Source organism: Ailuropoda melanoleuca, chromosome 6 (genome assembly GCF_002007445.2).
Source record: "Ailuropoda melanoleuca isolate Jingjing chromosome 6, ASM200744v2, whole genome shotgun sequence".
Lineage (NCBI taxonomy): Eukaryota > Metazoa > Chordata > Mammalia > Carnivora > Ursidae > Ailuropoda > Ailuropoda melanoleuca.
The window spans coordinates 76204555-76222055 of record NC_048223.1 but is presented as its reverse complement, the minus strand read 5'-3'; the positions used below and the strand labels follow the sequence as shown (position 1 = coordinate 76222055).

Sequence of the window (17501 nt, the reverse complement as noted above, 5' to 3'; positions counted from 1 at the left end):
ACACCCCTGTCTCTTTTAATTGCAAAACCCAGCTGTCATTTCATTCCATTTTATATGGTCAATTTCTATAATTTTTATGTGTATTTGAAAGGAATGTATAATATGCAGTTGTTAGTGTTTCATGTATGGCTATTCAGTTGTTGATCATATTGATAAAAATATTTTATATCCCGGGGCACCTGGGTGACGCAGTCGTGAGGCGTCTGCCTTGGGCTCAGGGCATGATCCCGGCGTTCTGGGATGGGGCCCTGCATTGGGCTCCTCTGCTGGGAGCCTGCTTCTTCCTCTCCCACTCCCCCTGCTTGTGTTCCCTCTCTCGCTGGCTGGCTGTCTCTCAAATGAATAAATAAAATCTTTAAAAAATATATTTTATATCCCTACTGGTTTAAAAAATGTTTTTACTGATAAATTTTTTTCTTATTCTGCACAATATTTTCTTGAACTTTAAACTCTGTAAAGTAATAATCTATAGTTGTGTTATTTAAGTCTAATATATTTGTGTTCCAGGGCACTAAAGATAGTTATCTTTTTTTGTGTGGCCTTAAACTCTTTGTTCAAGTAATTCTTTTAAGCTGGTATGGAAATTAATATTTAAGAGTTTAGAGCCACATATGATAAACATTGCGGTGTATTGTTGTCTTGCCAGTAGGTTGAGTTCTAGCTTAAAAATCTTAAAAGCTTGAAGAATGCATTTTCACTTTTGACAATAGCCATCCTGATAGGTGTGACGTGGTATCTCATTGTGGTTTTGATTTTCCTTTCCCTAACAGTGTTGAACATCTTTTAATGCCATTTGTATCTCTAATTGGAGAAACACCTATTCAAGTGCTTTGCCCATCTTTAAATTGGATTGCTCTTTTTTTTGTTGAGTTATAGGAGTTCTTGATATATTCTGGATATATGATTTGCAAATATTTTCTCCCTTTCTGTCAGTAGTCTTTTCATTCTCTTGATACTATTCTTTGATGCACAAAAGTTTTTTTTTATTTGATGAAGTCGATTTATTTTTTCTTTTGTTGCCAGTGCTTTTGGTGTTCAATTCAAGAAGTTATTGCCAAATCCAATGTCATAATGATTTTCTTCTGTGTTTTCTTCTAAGAGTTTTTGAGTTTAATTTTTTTTTTGAGTTTTTTTTTAGTTTAGCTGTTGTATTTAGGTCTGTGGTCAGTTTTGAGTTGATTTTTGTATATGGTGTAAAGTAAGAGTCCAACATCATTCTTTTGCATCTGGACATACAGTTTTCCCATCACTGTTTGTTGAAAAGAAATCCTTTCTACGTCGAATGGACTTGGACCCTTGCTGAAAATCAATTGACCATATATGTGGTTTATTTCTAGTTGCTCTACTTTATTCCACTGGACTGTGTATCTGTGTTTATGCCAGCTCAACAGTGTTTTTCTTGCTGTTGCTTTGTATTAAGGTGTTTGTTTTTTTTAAAGATTTTATTTATTTCAAAGAGAGAGAACATGAGCAGGTCGGGGGGGGGGGCAGAAGGAGAAGCAGATCCCCTGCTGAGCAGGGAACCTGACATGGGGCTCCATCCCAGGACCCTGAGATCATGACCTGAGGAGGAGGCAGGCACTAAACCACTCAACCAGTTGAGCCACTCAAGTGCCCCTGTATAAAGTTTTGAAATCAGAAAGTGGGAATCTTGCAACTTTCTTCTTTCTCAGGATTTTTTTTTTTTTTTGGCTATTTGGGGTCCCTTGAAATTTCATATGAATTTTTTAAGAAAAAAAATTTTTAAAGAGCCATTTTAGATTCACAGCAAAATTGAAGGTATAGAGATTGTCCATATACCCTCTGCCCTCATATGAGCATGGCCTCCCCCATTTTCAACTTACCCCCCAAGAGTGGTACATTTATTACAGTTGATAAACCTACTGCTACATCAAAATTGACCAAAGTCCATAGTTTACGTTACGGTTCACTCTTGATGTTGTACAATGTATAGATTTGGACAAATACATAATGACAGGTGTCCATCATTATGGTATCATACAGAATAGTTTCACCTCCTAAAAATCCTCTGCACTTTGCCTATTTATTCTTCCTCCCATCCCAACCTTTGGCAACCTGTGATCTTTCCATTGTCCCCACAGTTTTGCCTCTTCCAGAATGCCGTATAGTGGAAATCAACAGCATGTAGCCTTTTCAGATTGTCTTCTTTCACTTAATAACATGCTTTTAAGATTCCTCCATGTCTTTTCATGAACTGATAGCTCATTTCTTTTTAGTGCTGAATAATATTCCATTGTCTAGATGTACCACATTTTATCAATCCATTCACCTACAGAAGGACATTTTGGTTACTTCCAGGTTTTGGCAGTTACGAATAAAGCTGCTATAAACATCTTTGTGCAGGTTTTTGTGTGGACTTAAGTCTTCAACTCCTTTGAATAAATTCCAGGGAGTGCAGTGCTGGATCATATGGTAAGAGTATGTTTGCTTTTGTGAGAAACCACCAGACTGTCTTCCAAAGTTACTGTACAGTAGGTGTGCTGACAACACTGACTCCATCCTTGACCCTCCGTTTTGTTCTTCCCTCTGGTGCACAGATGGCGCTACTGTAGATAACTAGTAGAGAGCCTCTCTGGCACACAGATGGCACCACTTTAGATAACTACGCTATGACCTCACCACCATGTCCCTTGCTCCATAAAAGCTGGGAATTAAGGTCCAGATAGGGGTGGAAGATAGGGGCAGAGAATAGTGGTAAAGAATACCTGCTTACTGGGGCACCTGGGTAGCTCAGTCAGTTAAGCATCTGCCTTGGGCTTGTGTCATGGTCCCAGGGTTCTGGGATCGAGGCCCGCATCAGGCTGGGAGCCTGCTTCTCCTTCTCCCTGCCACTCCCCTTGCTTGTGCTCACCCTCCCTCTCTCTCTGTCAAATAAATAAATAAAATCTTTAAAAATAAAAAATAAAAAGAATACCTGCATACTTCCTGGATTGTCTGTCCCCTGATCCTCCCTGTCATGTAAGTTACCCTGAATAAAACTCTTTGTAAGCAGTATGTAGTGACTTGCTTCGTTTTTCCATATTGAAGTGTCTTTTCAGTCTGGAGGATACATTACTGACCCTCCTCCATCTTCAGACATTCACCTCTATGCATTCCTATCAGTATTGAATGAGAGTTCTGTAGCTACACATTCTCTCCGGCATTTGGTATTGTCAGTGTTGCACATTTTTGGTCACTGTAATTGGTGGGTATTGTATCTCAGTATATCAGTTTACATTTCCCTGTGGACATAAGATGTAGAGCATCTTTCTGTCGGCTTTTTTGCCATCTGTATATCTTCTTTGTCAAGGTGTCAGGCAATTTATTGTAAATTTTAGGATTTAAATTTTTTTGTTTCTTTTAAATGGTAGAAGTTGAGTTTTTTAAGAAGAAACTACATATATCCCATTTCCTAGTTTTCTTCCTTATCTTCCTAGTTTTATTCCTTATTTCTTCCTTATCTTCCTTATCTTTCTTCCCTATCTTCTTTTGTCCCTGTTCAATTTCTTTTTTCCATTATCTCTTAGTTAACAATATCAGCGTTTTAATGTTCTGATTCTTAAATATTTTTTTATGTGGGGTATTTATTTTTGTAATGGATGAATTTCTATTACATTGTTTGCTCTTCTTGTCTTTTCTTGTTAAAAGATAACAAAGCAAGAAGTACAGATTTCTAGAAAGACAAATAAATGGGATTTAATTGAGAGATTAAAGTATTTGGAGAGGATAATGAAATCTGACAAGTGCTTTTTCACATATCTTTTAAGGTGACAGCAGAGGTCACTTGAAGTTACTAGGCAAGCACATCGAAGGCAGAAGGAAAAAAACCTGTCTTATTACACCTTAAATGTCAGCTGTTAAACTCAGAATCAGGGATTTTTACTACCTTTAATATTTGAAATTTTATTAAAAAATTGAGAGAATAGGGAAGTCTCATTGTACTGTATGGTTGATAAAGTAATTAAAATGGAGTTGAACATATTTCAGGCAACAAAGAGCATAGGCTAGGAAGGTAGAATATCATTGTTTTTATTTATTTTTTATTTTTTAAGATTTTATTTCTTAGCAGAGAGAGGGAGCAGGAGCAGGGGCGAGTGGCAGAGGGAGAGGGACAAGTAGACTCCCTGCTGAGCAGGGAGCCTGATGCAGGGCTTGATCCCGGGACCCTGAGATCATGATCTGAGCCCAGATTGCATCCGATGCTTAACCAGCTGAGCCACCCAGGAGCCTCTGTTTTGGACAATTCTAATGTGCATTTTTGAAAGATTACTCTAGAAAAAATAAATTACTGTGGCTAATGTACAGGATGAAAGCAAGGAGTCCACTTAGGAGACGATTGGTGAAATCCAAGCTTGATAAGATGGTGGTATAGACTTGGCTGCTAACAGTGGATAGAGAAGTTTATGGATTAGCATATTGTTTAGAAAACTGTGACTTACAAAAATAGTTAGAAATAATTTCTTTTGATAGAAGAATATTTAATATTTAAATATAGAGAGACCATGATATACAAAGTAATGATATTATTCTTAGTGAAAAGGCTTCAGGTGCTACAAGGAAGGCCAGAAAAGCCGTACATCCAGTATGTGAGGAAATGTTTATTAGTGGAATATGTATTGGGTCCTCAGATCTCTGAAGCTTACATTGTAGTATGGCTTTACCTAGTTCAGATCAGGTCAGGCCTGCTGTTGGAAAAGTCTAAAGTGGTGAACTGTGTACTAGTTTATTTCTTAGTAGACTATTTAGTTTTAATGGCTGATACCATTTATACCTTTTGGCTTTAGCAAGATAGAACCAGCATTCAAGGTCAAAATAACAAATTTATGATTAAGAAATATATAAAAATTATCCCATTTATAAGACTGAAAATAATTTTCTAAGTGACATCTGCCTTTTATTTATAATTATTTATAAAAATTTTTAAAAAGCCTTTTGACTTAGATGTGGGATCCTTCTACCTTTCTGGCTTTTACCTTGCTTTACCTTCTTGGAGCTACTTAATGTTTCCTAAGTACGTTTTCATCACCTGAGCTGTGTAGTAGTAGAGAATTTAAACCAGTCACTAGGGGAAAAAGAAACATTTTGTAGAGAGCTACCTCTCAAAGTAAAAAACAAAATGATCATTAAATACTTTAACAGGCATGCCAAAGAAACAGTTTATTTTTAAAATATTTATTTATTTATTAGAGAGGTGCAGGTGGGGAAGGGGCAGAGCGAGCGGGAGAGAGAAACTTAAGTAGACTGTGCTGAGTGTGGAGCCTGATGCAGGGCTTGATCTCACAACCCTGAGATCAGGACCTGAGCCGAAACCAAGAGTCCGATGCTTAACTGGCTGTGCTATCGAAGCGCCCCAGAAACAGATTATTTTTATACTATTAAACTGCCTAGAGCTTAGCAAGCCAATTACTGCTTTACTACTACATTATTTAAATTTGAATTTAAGCAAAACTTGACAGAGATAAGAAAAATAAAAGACTGCTACCTATAATAAATATAGATAAATCTTAAATAGAATTTAAAAATCTTATATTTAAAAAAAATTGTATATACAATAAAATTGACTTATTTCTGCTGTGTATTTCTTTGGGCTTTAGTACATGTATAGATTTGTGTGACTGTCCCACACAGAATATAGAATATCTGTCAGGATACAGGATATCCCCTCCAAAATTTCTGTGTGGTTCTGTTGTTGTCAAATCTTCTACCTACCTGTAACCTCTGGCAGTCTGATCTGTTCTCCATCACTACCGTTTTACTTTTCCAGAATGTCACATAAAAGTATGTAACCTTTTGAAACTGATTTCTTCATCATCGGTGTAATACCTTTCAGATTCTTGTTGAGCGTGTCAGTAATTCATTCCTGATTGATTGATTACTGAGTCGTTTTCCATTGTATGGATGTACTGGAGTTTATCCTTTCAACTGTTGAAAGTCATTTAGGTTATTTACAGTTTTGGTAATTATGAATAAAACTGTGAATATTTCATGTACGGGTTTTTGTGCGAACTTTAGTTTTCATCTTTAGAGTATCTAGGAGTGTATCTAGGAGTGTTATAGTTGCTCTGCATCTTTGATATTGGCAGATATTGTTGGTTTTAGTATTTTCTTTTAGCCAGTTTAATAGGTGTATAGTAGTATCTCATTGTGGTTTTGATTATCATTTTTCTAATAGCTAATGATGTTGAGCACCTTTTCAAGTGCTTATTTGCCATTTATAGATCTTCTTTGATGAAGAATCTGTTCATATCACCTGCCCATTCGTTAATTGGGCTTTTTGTATATACTTTATGATTATAGAAAATTCTAGGAAATGCAAACTCATCTGTAAGGTTGTGTGGCACTGGCACTATGTAGGCACCTAAAGTATGAGAAAGGGGAACTCTTCTTTTTGACTAAAGGAACTGTGATCCCTGTTTTTTTTCTTTTCTATCCTCTGGCACAGTGGCTTTCAACTAGGCCTGATTTTGCCTACCCCCCTCCCTCCACTAGCCTGGGAACATTTGCCAATGTATGGAGACATTTTTGATTCTCACAACCAAAATGGGCAGGGTGGTGCTACTGGTGAGTAGTAGCCACCTACCTGGATAAAGAAAGAAGAAACTTTGGGTTAAAGGAGAAAAGTGAAGTATAGGAGAACTGAAGGGCTTTGGGGATTTGGGGCTTCTGGAATTTTGGGTAGGTGATAGGATATTTCTGTGAATCTTCAACCTTTACGTCACAGAATCACAGAATGTTATATAGACTCTTGGAGACTTTGTAACCTGATTCCCTTAATTTTATAGATAAGAAAATTGAAATCGGATAATACCAGAATTTAAATTTGAATAGCTGGGGTTTGAATTTAAGACTTCTAAGTTGGGGAGCCTGGGTGGCTCAGTTGGTTGAGCATCTGACTTTTTTTTTTTTTTAAGATTTTATTTATTTATTTGACAGAGAGAGAGGGAACACAAACAAGGGGAGTGGGAGAGGGAGAAGCAGGCTTCCCGCCAAGCAGGGAGCCCGATGCGGGGCTCGATCCCAGGACCCCAGGATCATGACCTGAGCCGAAGGCAGATGCTTAATGGCTGAGCCTCCCAGGCGCCCCTGAGCATCTGACTCTTGATTTCAGCTCAGGTTATGGTCTCGGGGTCATGGGATAGAGCCTTACGTTGTCGGGCTCCCTGCTAGCAGGGAACCTGCTTCTCCCTCTCCCTCTGCAGCTCCCCGTGCTTGTGCTCTCTCTCTCTCTCTCTCTCTGTCAAATAAATAAAATCTTTTAAAAAAATCTTTAAAAAAAAAAGACTTCTAAGTCCAGTGTACTTTTGCTTTTTTTACACATCGTTGCTCCCTTCTCTCTTTTTCATTTAGGAATACTTTCTGTTTACAGAAGGCCAAAATGATCACTGAAAGCTAAGAAAAGATGAAGGGAGGCATTTAGATTACCATCTACTTTGGCTTACCTAGCAGAAGCTCTGTATAATGATAAAGATTGAGTATTTGATGTTTCCTTTGTGCTCTGACTTAGAAACCTGACCATGGATGATGGAACAGGAAACTCAATTTTTAGGATGTATTAGTGTTGAGAACTGTAAGTGAGGCCCAAAGTTCCTTGGAAAGACTTGTAGGCTTAAGGTATGAATATGAGTAGAAGAAGAGAAAAAAGAAGAAAATCATTAGAAAGATGGAATAGGGTTGCATTTTTTGGGTTTGGTAGAATGCACTGAAATGGTTTTTTTTTTTTTAGACTCAAATTTAATTACAAATAAATTTTAAGGTGGTATTATTTTAATATTTCATTTTTAGGAGTGTGCTGTGTTTGAATTTGGTCAGAGACTAATCCTGGCCTTTCCTTATAAATGTCATCAGGATTTTAGTATACTCTCTCATAGTAATTATATACATATCAGGAAAATATTAATGGATATTATGGATATATTTGATTAAACTGATCTCTACAGTTTAGCAGAGACAACTTAAGAAGATATTTTACTTTTTATTAGTATTTTTTTAAAGATCTTTAAAAACTTATTTATTTGAGAGAGAGCATACAAGCAGGGGAAGCAACCAAGGAAGGAGAAGCAGGGTCCGCACTGAGCAGGGAGCCCAGTGTGGGGCTTGATCCCAGGACCCTCAGATCGTGACCAGAGCCAAAGGCAGAAGCTTAACTGACTGAGCCACGCAGGCACCCCTTAAGATATTTTAAAAGATGTAGTTTAGGGGTGCCTGGCTGGCTCAGTCAGTTAAGCAACCAACTCTTGATTTTGGCTCAGGTCATGATCTCAGGGTCATGAAATCAAGCCCCACGTTGGGCTCCACACTGAATCTGTTTGGGATTCTCTCTCTCCTTCAGGCTCTGCCCCTTCTCCTGCTCATGCATGAGTGCGGTCTCTCTTTAAAATAAATAAATCTTTAAAAAAATAAAAGATGAGGTTTAAGTAGTTCATTTACCTGTCTTACCCCAGTGTTAACATATGTTTTTCTTCTGCTAGTTCCTCTATTCTCTATACCAAAATAAGGATGTGATGTGATGTCTAATAGTATTAGCTACTCCTAATGCTGTAAGTTAGTTCTGGATAGTTTTTCATGTATCTAATAGGCTTTTGCAACCAGATTGCCCATCTGAACCCACAGAACAAAGTAAATTATTTTAGTGATTATTTTCTCAGTCCTGATCCTGTTGGTACAAAACTATTGTGATTCTAGATGTATAGGAGAAAAGCTAACTCATTGCCCAATGGATATGTTAACTCGCTTGTGCAACACCTGTTGAGAAAACCTGCAAGAGGTCAGTAACTATGCTGTGTTGTTAACGCCCTTCCATTGCTGCATAGGGATAAAATAGATCACAACTGGTGAAAGAGTGCAAGTAAAGAAAGATTGTGCACATTTTTACCTATTTCATCCTGTTAGGAGAAATATTGTGAGCAGTCATAAGTGTAATTGAGTATTTCCTCAAGAAATATGGGGGCACCTGGGTGGCACAGCGGTTGGGCGTCTGCCTTCTACTCAGGGCGTGATCCCGGCGTTATGAGATCGAGCCCCACATCAGGCTCTTCTGCTATGAGCCTGCTTCTTCCTCTCCCACTCCCCTTGCTTGTGTTCCCTCTCTCGCTGGCTGTCTCTATCTCTGTCAAATAAATAAATAAAATCTTTAAAAAAAAATATGAAACGTATAATTGTGACTGAATCCAGATAAATGATGTTTATAAATGGAAAATACCTTACATTAGGAAATAATATTTTTTAATTAGTAGAGTTTTTTGCAGTGTCTTTTTAAAACTTAAGTTCAATTAATTAATATATAATGTATTATTAGTTTCAGAGGTAGAGGTTAGTGATTCATGAGTCTTATATGATACCCAGTGCTAATGACATCACATGCCCTCCTTAATGTCAATCACCCAGTTACCCCATCCGCCCACTGCCCTCAGCTCCAGCAAGTCTAAGTTTGTTTCCTGTGATTAAGGGTCTCTTACTGTTTGTTTCCCTCTCTGATTTCATCTTGTTTTATTTTTTCCTCTCTTCCCGTATGATCCTATTCTGTTTTTTAAATTCCACACATGAGTGAGATCATATGATAATTGTCTTTCTCCGATTGACTTATTTCGCTTAGCATAATACCTTCTAGTTCCATTCACAGTGTTGCAAATGGCAAGATTTCATTTTTTGATGATTGCATAGTATTCCATCATATACATACCACATCTTCTTTATCCATTCATGTGTTTGATGGACAACTGGGTTCTTTCCATAGTTTGGCTATTATAGACATTGCTGCTATAAACATTGGTGCAGGTGCTTCTTTGGATCTCTACATTTGTATTTTGGGGTAAATACCCAGTGGTGCAGTTGCTGGGTCGTATGGTAGCTCTATTTTCAACTTTTTGATGAACCTCCATACTGTTTCCTAGAGTGGCTGTACTGGCTGCATTCCCACCAACAGTGCAAGAGGGTTCCCTTTTCTCTGCATCCTCACCAACATCTGTTGTTTTCTGGCTTACAGATTTTAGCCATTCTAACTGGTATGAGGTGGTATCTCATTGTGGTTTTGATTTGTATTTCCCTGATGCCAAGTGATATTGAGCACTTTTTCATGTATCTTTTGGCCATTTGTATGTCTTTTGTGGAGAAATGTCTGTTCATGTCTAATGCCCATTTCTTGACTGGATTGTTTGTTCTTTGAGTTTTGAGTTTGGTAAGTTCTTTATAGATTGTGGGTACTAGCCCTTTATCTAATAAGACATTTGCATATATCTTCTCCCATTCCGTTGGTTGTCTTCTGGTTTTGTCAACTGTTTCCTTTGCTGTACAGAAGCTTTTTATCTTGATGAAGTCCCAATTGTTCATTTTTGCCTTTGTTTCTCTTGCCTTTGGAGACGTGTCTAGCAAGAAGTAGCCATGGCCTGTGTTCTCCTCTAGGATTTTGATGGATTCCTGTTTCACATTTAGGTCTTTCATCCATTTTTATTCTGTTTTGTGTATGGTGTAAGGAAGTGGTCCAGTTTCATTCTTCTGCATGTGGCTGTCTAAATTTTCCCAACACCCTTTGTTGAAGAGACTTGTCTTTCTTCCATTGGATGTTCTTTCCTGCTTTGTCAAAGATTAGTTGACTATAGAGTCAAGGGTCCATATCTGGGTTATCAATTCTGTTCCATTGATCTGTGTGTCTGTTTTTGTGCCAGTACCATGCTGTCTTTGTGATCACAGCTTTGTAATAGATCTTGAAGTCCAGAACTGTGATGCCACCAGCTTTGGTTTTCTTTTTCAACATTCCTCAGGCTACTCGGGGTCTTTTCTGGTTGCATACAAATTTTAAGATTCTTTCTTCCATTTCTATGAAAAAAGTTGATGGTATTTTGATACGGATTGCACTGAATGTGTAGATTGTTCTAGGTAGCATAGACATTTTCACAATATTTGTTCTTCCCATTGATGAGCATGGAATGTTTTTCCATTTCTTTGTGTCTTACTCAGTTTCTTTCATGATGGTTCTATACTTTTTTTTTTTTTAAAGATTTTATTTATTTATTTGACAGAGATAGAGACAGCCAGTGAGAGAGGGAACACCAAGCAGGGGGAGTGGGAGAGGAAGAAGCAGGCTCATAGCGGAGGAGCCTGATGTGGGGCTCGATCCCGTAACGCTGGGATCACGCCCTGAGCCAAAGGCAGATGCTTAACCGCTGTGCCACCCAGGCTCCCCTGTTCTATACTTTTTTAAGTACAGATCCTTTGTCTCTTTGATTAAGTTAATTCCTAGGTATCTTATAGTTTTGGGTGCAATTGTAAATGGCATCAACTCCTTAATTTCTCTTCTGTCTCATTGTTAGTATATAGGAATGAAACTGATTTCTGTGCATTGATTTTTATATCCTGTCACTTTACTGAATTCCTGTATGAGTTCTAGCAGTTTTCGGGTGGTCTTTTGGGTTTTCTACATAGAGTATCATGTCATCTGCAACGAGTTGAGAGTTTGACTTCTTTGTTGATTCAGATGCCTTTTATTTCTTTTTGTTGTCTGATTGCTAGGCCAGGTCTTCTAGTGCTATGTTGAACAGTATTGGTGATAGTGGACCTCCCTGCTGTGTTCCTGACCTTAGGAGAAAAGATCTCAGTTTTTACCCATTGAGAATGATATTCACTATGGGCTTTTCATATATGGCTTTTATGATATTGAGCTATGTTCCCTCTATCCCTACACTGTCAAATTTTTAATCAAGAAAGGATGCTGTACTTTGCCAAATACTTTTTCTGCATCTATTGAGAGGATCATATGGTTCTAGTCCTTTCTTTTATTAATATGGTATATCACATTGATTGATTTGTGGATATTGATCCACTCCTGCAGCCCAGGAATAAATCTCACTTGGTCATGGTGAATAATCCTTTTAACGTACTTCTGGATCCTATTGACTAGTATCTTGGTGAGCATTTTTATATCCATGTTCATCAGGGATATTGGTCTGCAATTCTCCTTTTTGGTGGGGTCTTTGTCTGGTTTTGGGATCAAGGCAATGCTGGCCTCATAGAAACTGGCCCTGGAGGTCTTGTTTGTTGGGAGATTTTTGATTACTGCTTCAATTTCCTTGCTGGTTATGGGTCTGTTCAGGTTTTCTATTTCTTCCTGTTTCAGTTTTGTTAGTTTTATATGTCTCTAGGAATGCATCCATTTTTTTTTCCAGATTGCCTAATTTGTTGGCATATAGTTGCTCATAATATGTTCTGATAATTGTTTGTATTTCTTCGGTGTTGGTTGTGATTTCTCCTCTTTCATTCATGATTTTATTTATTTGGGTCCTTTCTCTTTTCGTTTTGGTAAGTCTGGCTAGGAGTTTATCAATCTTACTCTTTCAAAGAACCAGCTCCTTGTTTTGTTGATCTGTTCTACTGTTCTTTGGTTTCTCTTTCATTGATTTCTGCTCTGCTGTTTATTTTTTCTCTTCTCCTGTTGGGTTTAGGGTTTATTTGCTGTTCCTTCTCCAGCTCCTTTAGGTGTAAGCTTAGGTTATGTATTTGAGACCTTTCTTGTTTCTTGAGAAAGGCTTGTATTGCTATATACTTCCCTTTTAGGACCACCTTTGCTGCATCCCAAAGCTTTTGAAAAGTTGTGTTTTCATTTTCATTTGTTTCTATGAATTTTTAAATTTCTTCTTAAATTTTCTGGTTGACCCTTTCATTTTTTAGTAGAATGTTCTTTAACCTCCATGTGTTTGAGTTCTTTCCAAATTTCCTCTTGTAATTGAGTTTCAGTTTCAAAGCATTGTGGTCCAAAAATATGCAGGAAATGATCCCAGTCTTTTGGTACTGGTTGAGACCTACCTGATTTGTGACCCAGGATGTGAGCTATTCTGGAGAATGTTTCATGTGCACTCAAGAAGAATGTGTATTCTGTTGCTTTCGGATGGAAAGCTCTGAATGTATCTGTGAAGTCCATCTGGTCCAGTGTGTCATTGAAAACCCTTGTTTTCTTGTTCATTCTGCTTAGATGACCTGTCCATTGCTGTGAGTGGGGTGTTAAAGTCCCCTGCTATTATTGTATTATTGTCGTTGTGTTTAATTTCATTATTAATTGGTTTGTATAATTGGTTGTTCCCATGTTAGGGGCATAAATATTTACAATTGTTAGATCTTGTTGGATAGGCTCTTCAGTTATGATGTAGTGTCCTTCCTCATCTCTTATTACAGTCTTTGGTTTAAAATCTAATTTGTCTGATGTAAGGATTACCACCCCAGCTTTCTTTTGATGTCCATTAGCATGATAAATGGTTTTCTACCCCCTCACTTTAAATCTGGAGGAGTCTGTGGGTCTAAAATGAGTCTCTTGCACACAGCATATTGATGGGCCTTGCTTCTTTATCCAGTCTGATACTCTGTGTCTTTTGATTGGGGTATTTAGCCCATTTACATTTTGAGTAACTATTGAAAGATATGAATTTAGTGCCATTGTATTACGTGTAAAGTCACTGTTTCTGTATATTGTCTCTTTCTGGTCTCTGTTACTTTTGAGCCCAAAAGCCCAAAGATCTCTTCACTTAAAAGATCTCTTTTAATATTTCTTGCAGGGCTGGTTTGGTGATCACAAATTCTTTTAGTTTCTGTTTGTCCTGGAAGCTTTTTATCTCTCCTCCTCTTTTGAATGACACCCTAGCTGGATAAGTATTCTTGGCTGCATGTTTTCCTCACTTAGCACCTTGAATATATCATGCCAGTCCCTTCTGGCCTGCCAGGTCTCTGTGGATAGGTCTGCTTCCAGTCTAACATTTCTGCCCTTGTAGGTTATGGACCTCTTGTCCCCAGCCTCTTTCAGGATTTTCTCTTTTTCTCTGAGATTTGCAAGTTTCACTATTATGTGTCGGGGTGTTGACCTATTTTTATTGATTTTGAGGGGGATTCTCTGTTCCTACTGGATTTTGATGCCTGTTTCCTTCCCCAAATTAGGGAATTTCTCCGCTGTAATTTGCTCCAGTAAACCTCTTCCCCACCCCCCACCTTTCCTCTTCTGGGATCCCATTTATTCTAATATTGTTTTGCTTTATGGTATCACTTATCTCTCAAATTCTTCCTTCGTGATGTTTATCTTTCTTTTTCTCAGCTTATTTATTCGCCATCATTTTGTCTTCTGTATCACTTAATCTCTCTTCTGCCTCATTTATCCTAGCAGTTAGAACCTTCATTTTTTATTGCATCTCTTAAATAGCCTTTTTGATTTTGACTTGATTAGATTTTAGTTGTTTTTATTTCTCCAGAAAGGGATTCTCTAGTGTCTTCTGTGCTTTTTTCAAGCCTGGCTACTATCTTTATAATCATTATTGTGAACTCTAATTCCAACATCTTATGTCCATACTGATTAGGTCCCTGCAGTCAGTACTTCCTCTTCTCTTTTTTGAAGTGAGTTTTTCCATCTTGTCATTCTGTCCAGAGAAGAATAGATAAACGAGAGAACAAAATACTAAAATGGGAACAACAACCCCAGAGAAATATACATTAAACAAATCAGAAGAGACCTGAAACTGAAAAAAAAGTCATATAAAAAAAGAATATAATCAGACAATATTGATACATTATTATTAACTAAAGTTCTTTGTTAATATTAAGGTTCATTCTCTGTTGATAGTCTATTTTTTTAAATTGTGAAAAATACGTAACACTGAATTTATTGTAAACATTTTTTTTTAAAGATTTTATTTATTTATTCGACAGAGATAGAGACAGCCAGCGAGAGAGGGAACACAAGCAGGGGGAGTGGGAGAGGAAGAAGCAGGCTCATAGCGGAGGAGCCTGTTGTGGGGCTCGATCCCATAATGCTGGGATCACGCCCTGAGCCGAAGGCAGACGCCCAACCGCTGTGCCACCCAGGCGCCCCCATTGTAAACATTTTTAACTGTACAGAATAGTAATGCTAGGTATATTCAATTTGCACAACAAATCTCTATAACTTTTAATTGGAAATAATTTTTTTAAACATTTATTATTTGAGAGAGAGACAGAGCAAAAATAAACAAGTGGGACAACAAACTGAAAAGCTTCTGGGGGCACCTGGGTGGCTTAGTCGTTAAGCATCTGCCTTCGGCTCATGTCATGATCCCAGGGTCCTCGCTCTCTTTTTCTCTCTCTGACAAGTAAATAAAGTCTTTAAAAAAATAATATTCACACAACAATCAACATGATATGTCACATCAATAAGAGAAAGGATAAAAACCATATGATCATTTCACTAGATGCAAAAAAAATTTGACAAAGTAAACATCCATTCATGATAATATCCTCTGCATAGTAGGTCTAGAAGGAGTATTTCTCTATATGAAAATCCCACAGCCAACATCATACTCAGAGGTGAAAAGCAGAGCTTTTCCCCTAACGTCAGAAGGAAGACAAGGGTGTCCACTTCTGCTACTTTTATTCAACATATTATTGGAAATACTAGCCACAGCAATTAGACAACATAAAGAAATGAAAGGCATCCAAATTGGTAAGGAAGAAGTAAAACTCTCACTAATTGCAGATGACATGACACTATATGTAGAAAATAAAGACACCACAAAAAAAACACAAACAAAACAAAACTAGAGCTGATAACGGAATTCAGTAAAGTCTCAGGATACAAAATCAGTGTACAGAAATCTGTTGCGAACCTATAATGGCAGAGCAGTAAGTGACATTAAGGAAACAATCCTATTTACATTTGCACCCAAAACAATAAAATATCTAGGAATAAACTTAACCCAAGAAGTGGAAAACCTGTACTCTGAAAACTATAAAACACTGATGAAAGAAATTGAAGATGATTTAAAGAAATGGGAAGACATTCCATGCTCATGGGTTGGAAGAACAAACATTATTGAAATGTCTATACTACTACTTAAAGCAAACTACAGATTTAACGCAGTCCTTATCAAGATACCAATAGCATTTTTCACAGAACTAGAACAAATAAACCTAACATTTGTACGGAACCACAAAGACCTCAGATAGCCAAAGTAATCTTGAAAAAAAACAAAATTGGAGGTATCACAATTCCAGATTTCAAGGTAGGTTATAAAGCGGTAGTGACAGTATGCTACTGTCATAAAAAATAGACATATAGATCAATGGAATAGAACAGAAAACCCGGAAATAAAACCATAATTATGTGGTCAATTAATCCTCAACAAAGGAAGAATGAATATACAATGGGAAAAAGATAGTTTCTTCAACAAATGGTGTTGGGCTCATTGGTCAGCCACATACAAAAAAATGAAACTGGACCACTTTCTTTTACCATACACAAAAATAATGTCAAAAATAGATTAAAGACCTAAATGTGAGACTTGAAACCATAAAAATCCTTAAAAAGAGTACAGGCTGTAATCTCTCTGATATTGGCCATAGCAACATTTTTCTAGCTATGTCTCCTGCAGCGTGGGCAATAAAGATAAAGTATTGGGACTACAGCAAAAAAATTTAATGTACAGTGAAGTAAATAGTCCATAAAACTACAAGGCAACCTACTGAATGAGAGAAGGTATTGGTAAATGACATATCTGATAAAGGGTTAGCATCCAAAATATATAAAGAACTGATAACAACACCCAAAAACCAAATAACCCAATTTAAAAATGCGCAGAAGGCATGAACAGACATTTCTCCAAAGAAGATATAGAGATGGCCAACAAGTACATGAAGAAAATGGTCAACATCACTCATCATCAGGGAAATCAAATCAAAACTACTATGAGATATCACATTACGCCTTTCAGAATAGCTAAAATAAAAAACAAGAAACAAGTATTGGTGAGGATGTAGAGAAAAAGGAGCCCTTGCACTGTTGGTGGGAATGCAAACTGGTACAGAGACTGTGGAAAACGGTATGGAGGTTCCTCACAATGGTAAAAATAGAACTACCCTACAATCCAGTAATCACACTACTGGGTATTTACCTCCAAAATACAAAAACACTAATTCAAAGTGATACATGAACCCCTATACTTGTAGCAGCATTACTTACAAATAGCCAAGATATGGAAGCAGCCCAAGTGTCCATTGATTGATGAATGGATAAAGAAAATGTGTATGTATACAATGGAATATTACTAAGCCATAAAAAGAATGAAATCTTGTCATTACAAATGACATGGATGGAGCTAGTTAACTCAGAGAAAGAGAAATACCATATGATTTTACTCATGTGGAATTTAAGAAACAAAACAAAGTCAAGCAGGGAAAGACAATTATCATATGATTTCTCTCATCTATGGAACATAAGAACTAGGATGATCGGTAGGAGAAGAAAGGGATAAAGAAAGGGGGGGTAATCAGAAGGGGGAATGAAACATGAGAGACTATAGACTATGAGAGGTAAACTGAGGGCCTCAGAGGGGAGGGGGGTGGGGGATTGGGATAGACCGGTGATGGGTAGTGAGGAGGGCACGTATTGCATGGTGCACTGGGTGTTATACGCAACTAATGAAGCATCGAACTTTGCATCGGAATCCGGGGATGTACTGTATGGTGACTAACACAATATAATAAAAAATCATTAAAAAAAA

At 37.4% G+C, this 17501-nt stretch overlaps 1 protein-coding gene across 2 annotated transcripts in view; it reads left to right on the top strand.

Moving 5' to 3' along the window:
• The window catches only part of MICU1 (mitochondrial calcium uptake 1), a 249274-nt gene that overhangs the window by 18130 nt on the left and 213643 nt on the right, over nt 1-17501 (top strand). The window lies entirely within an intron of this gene.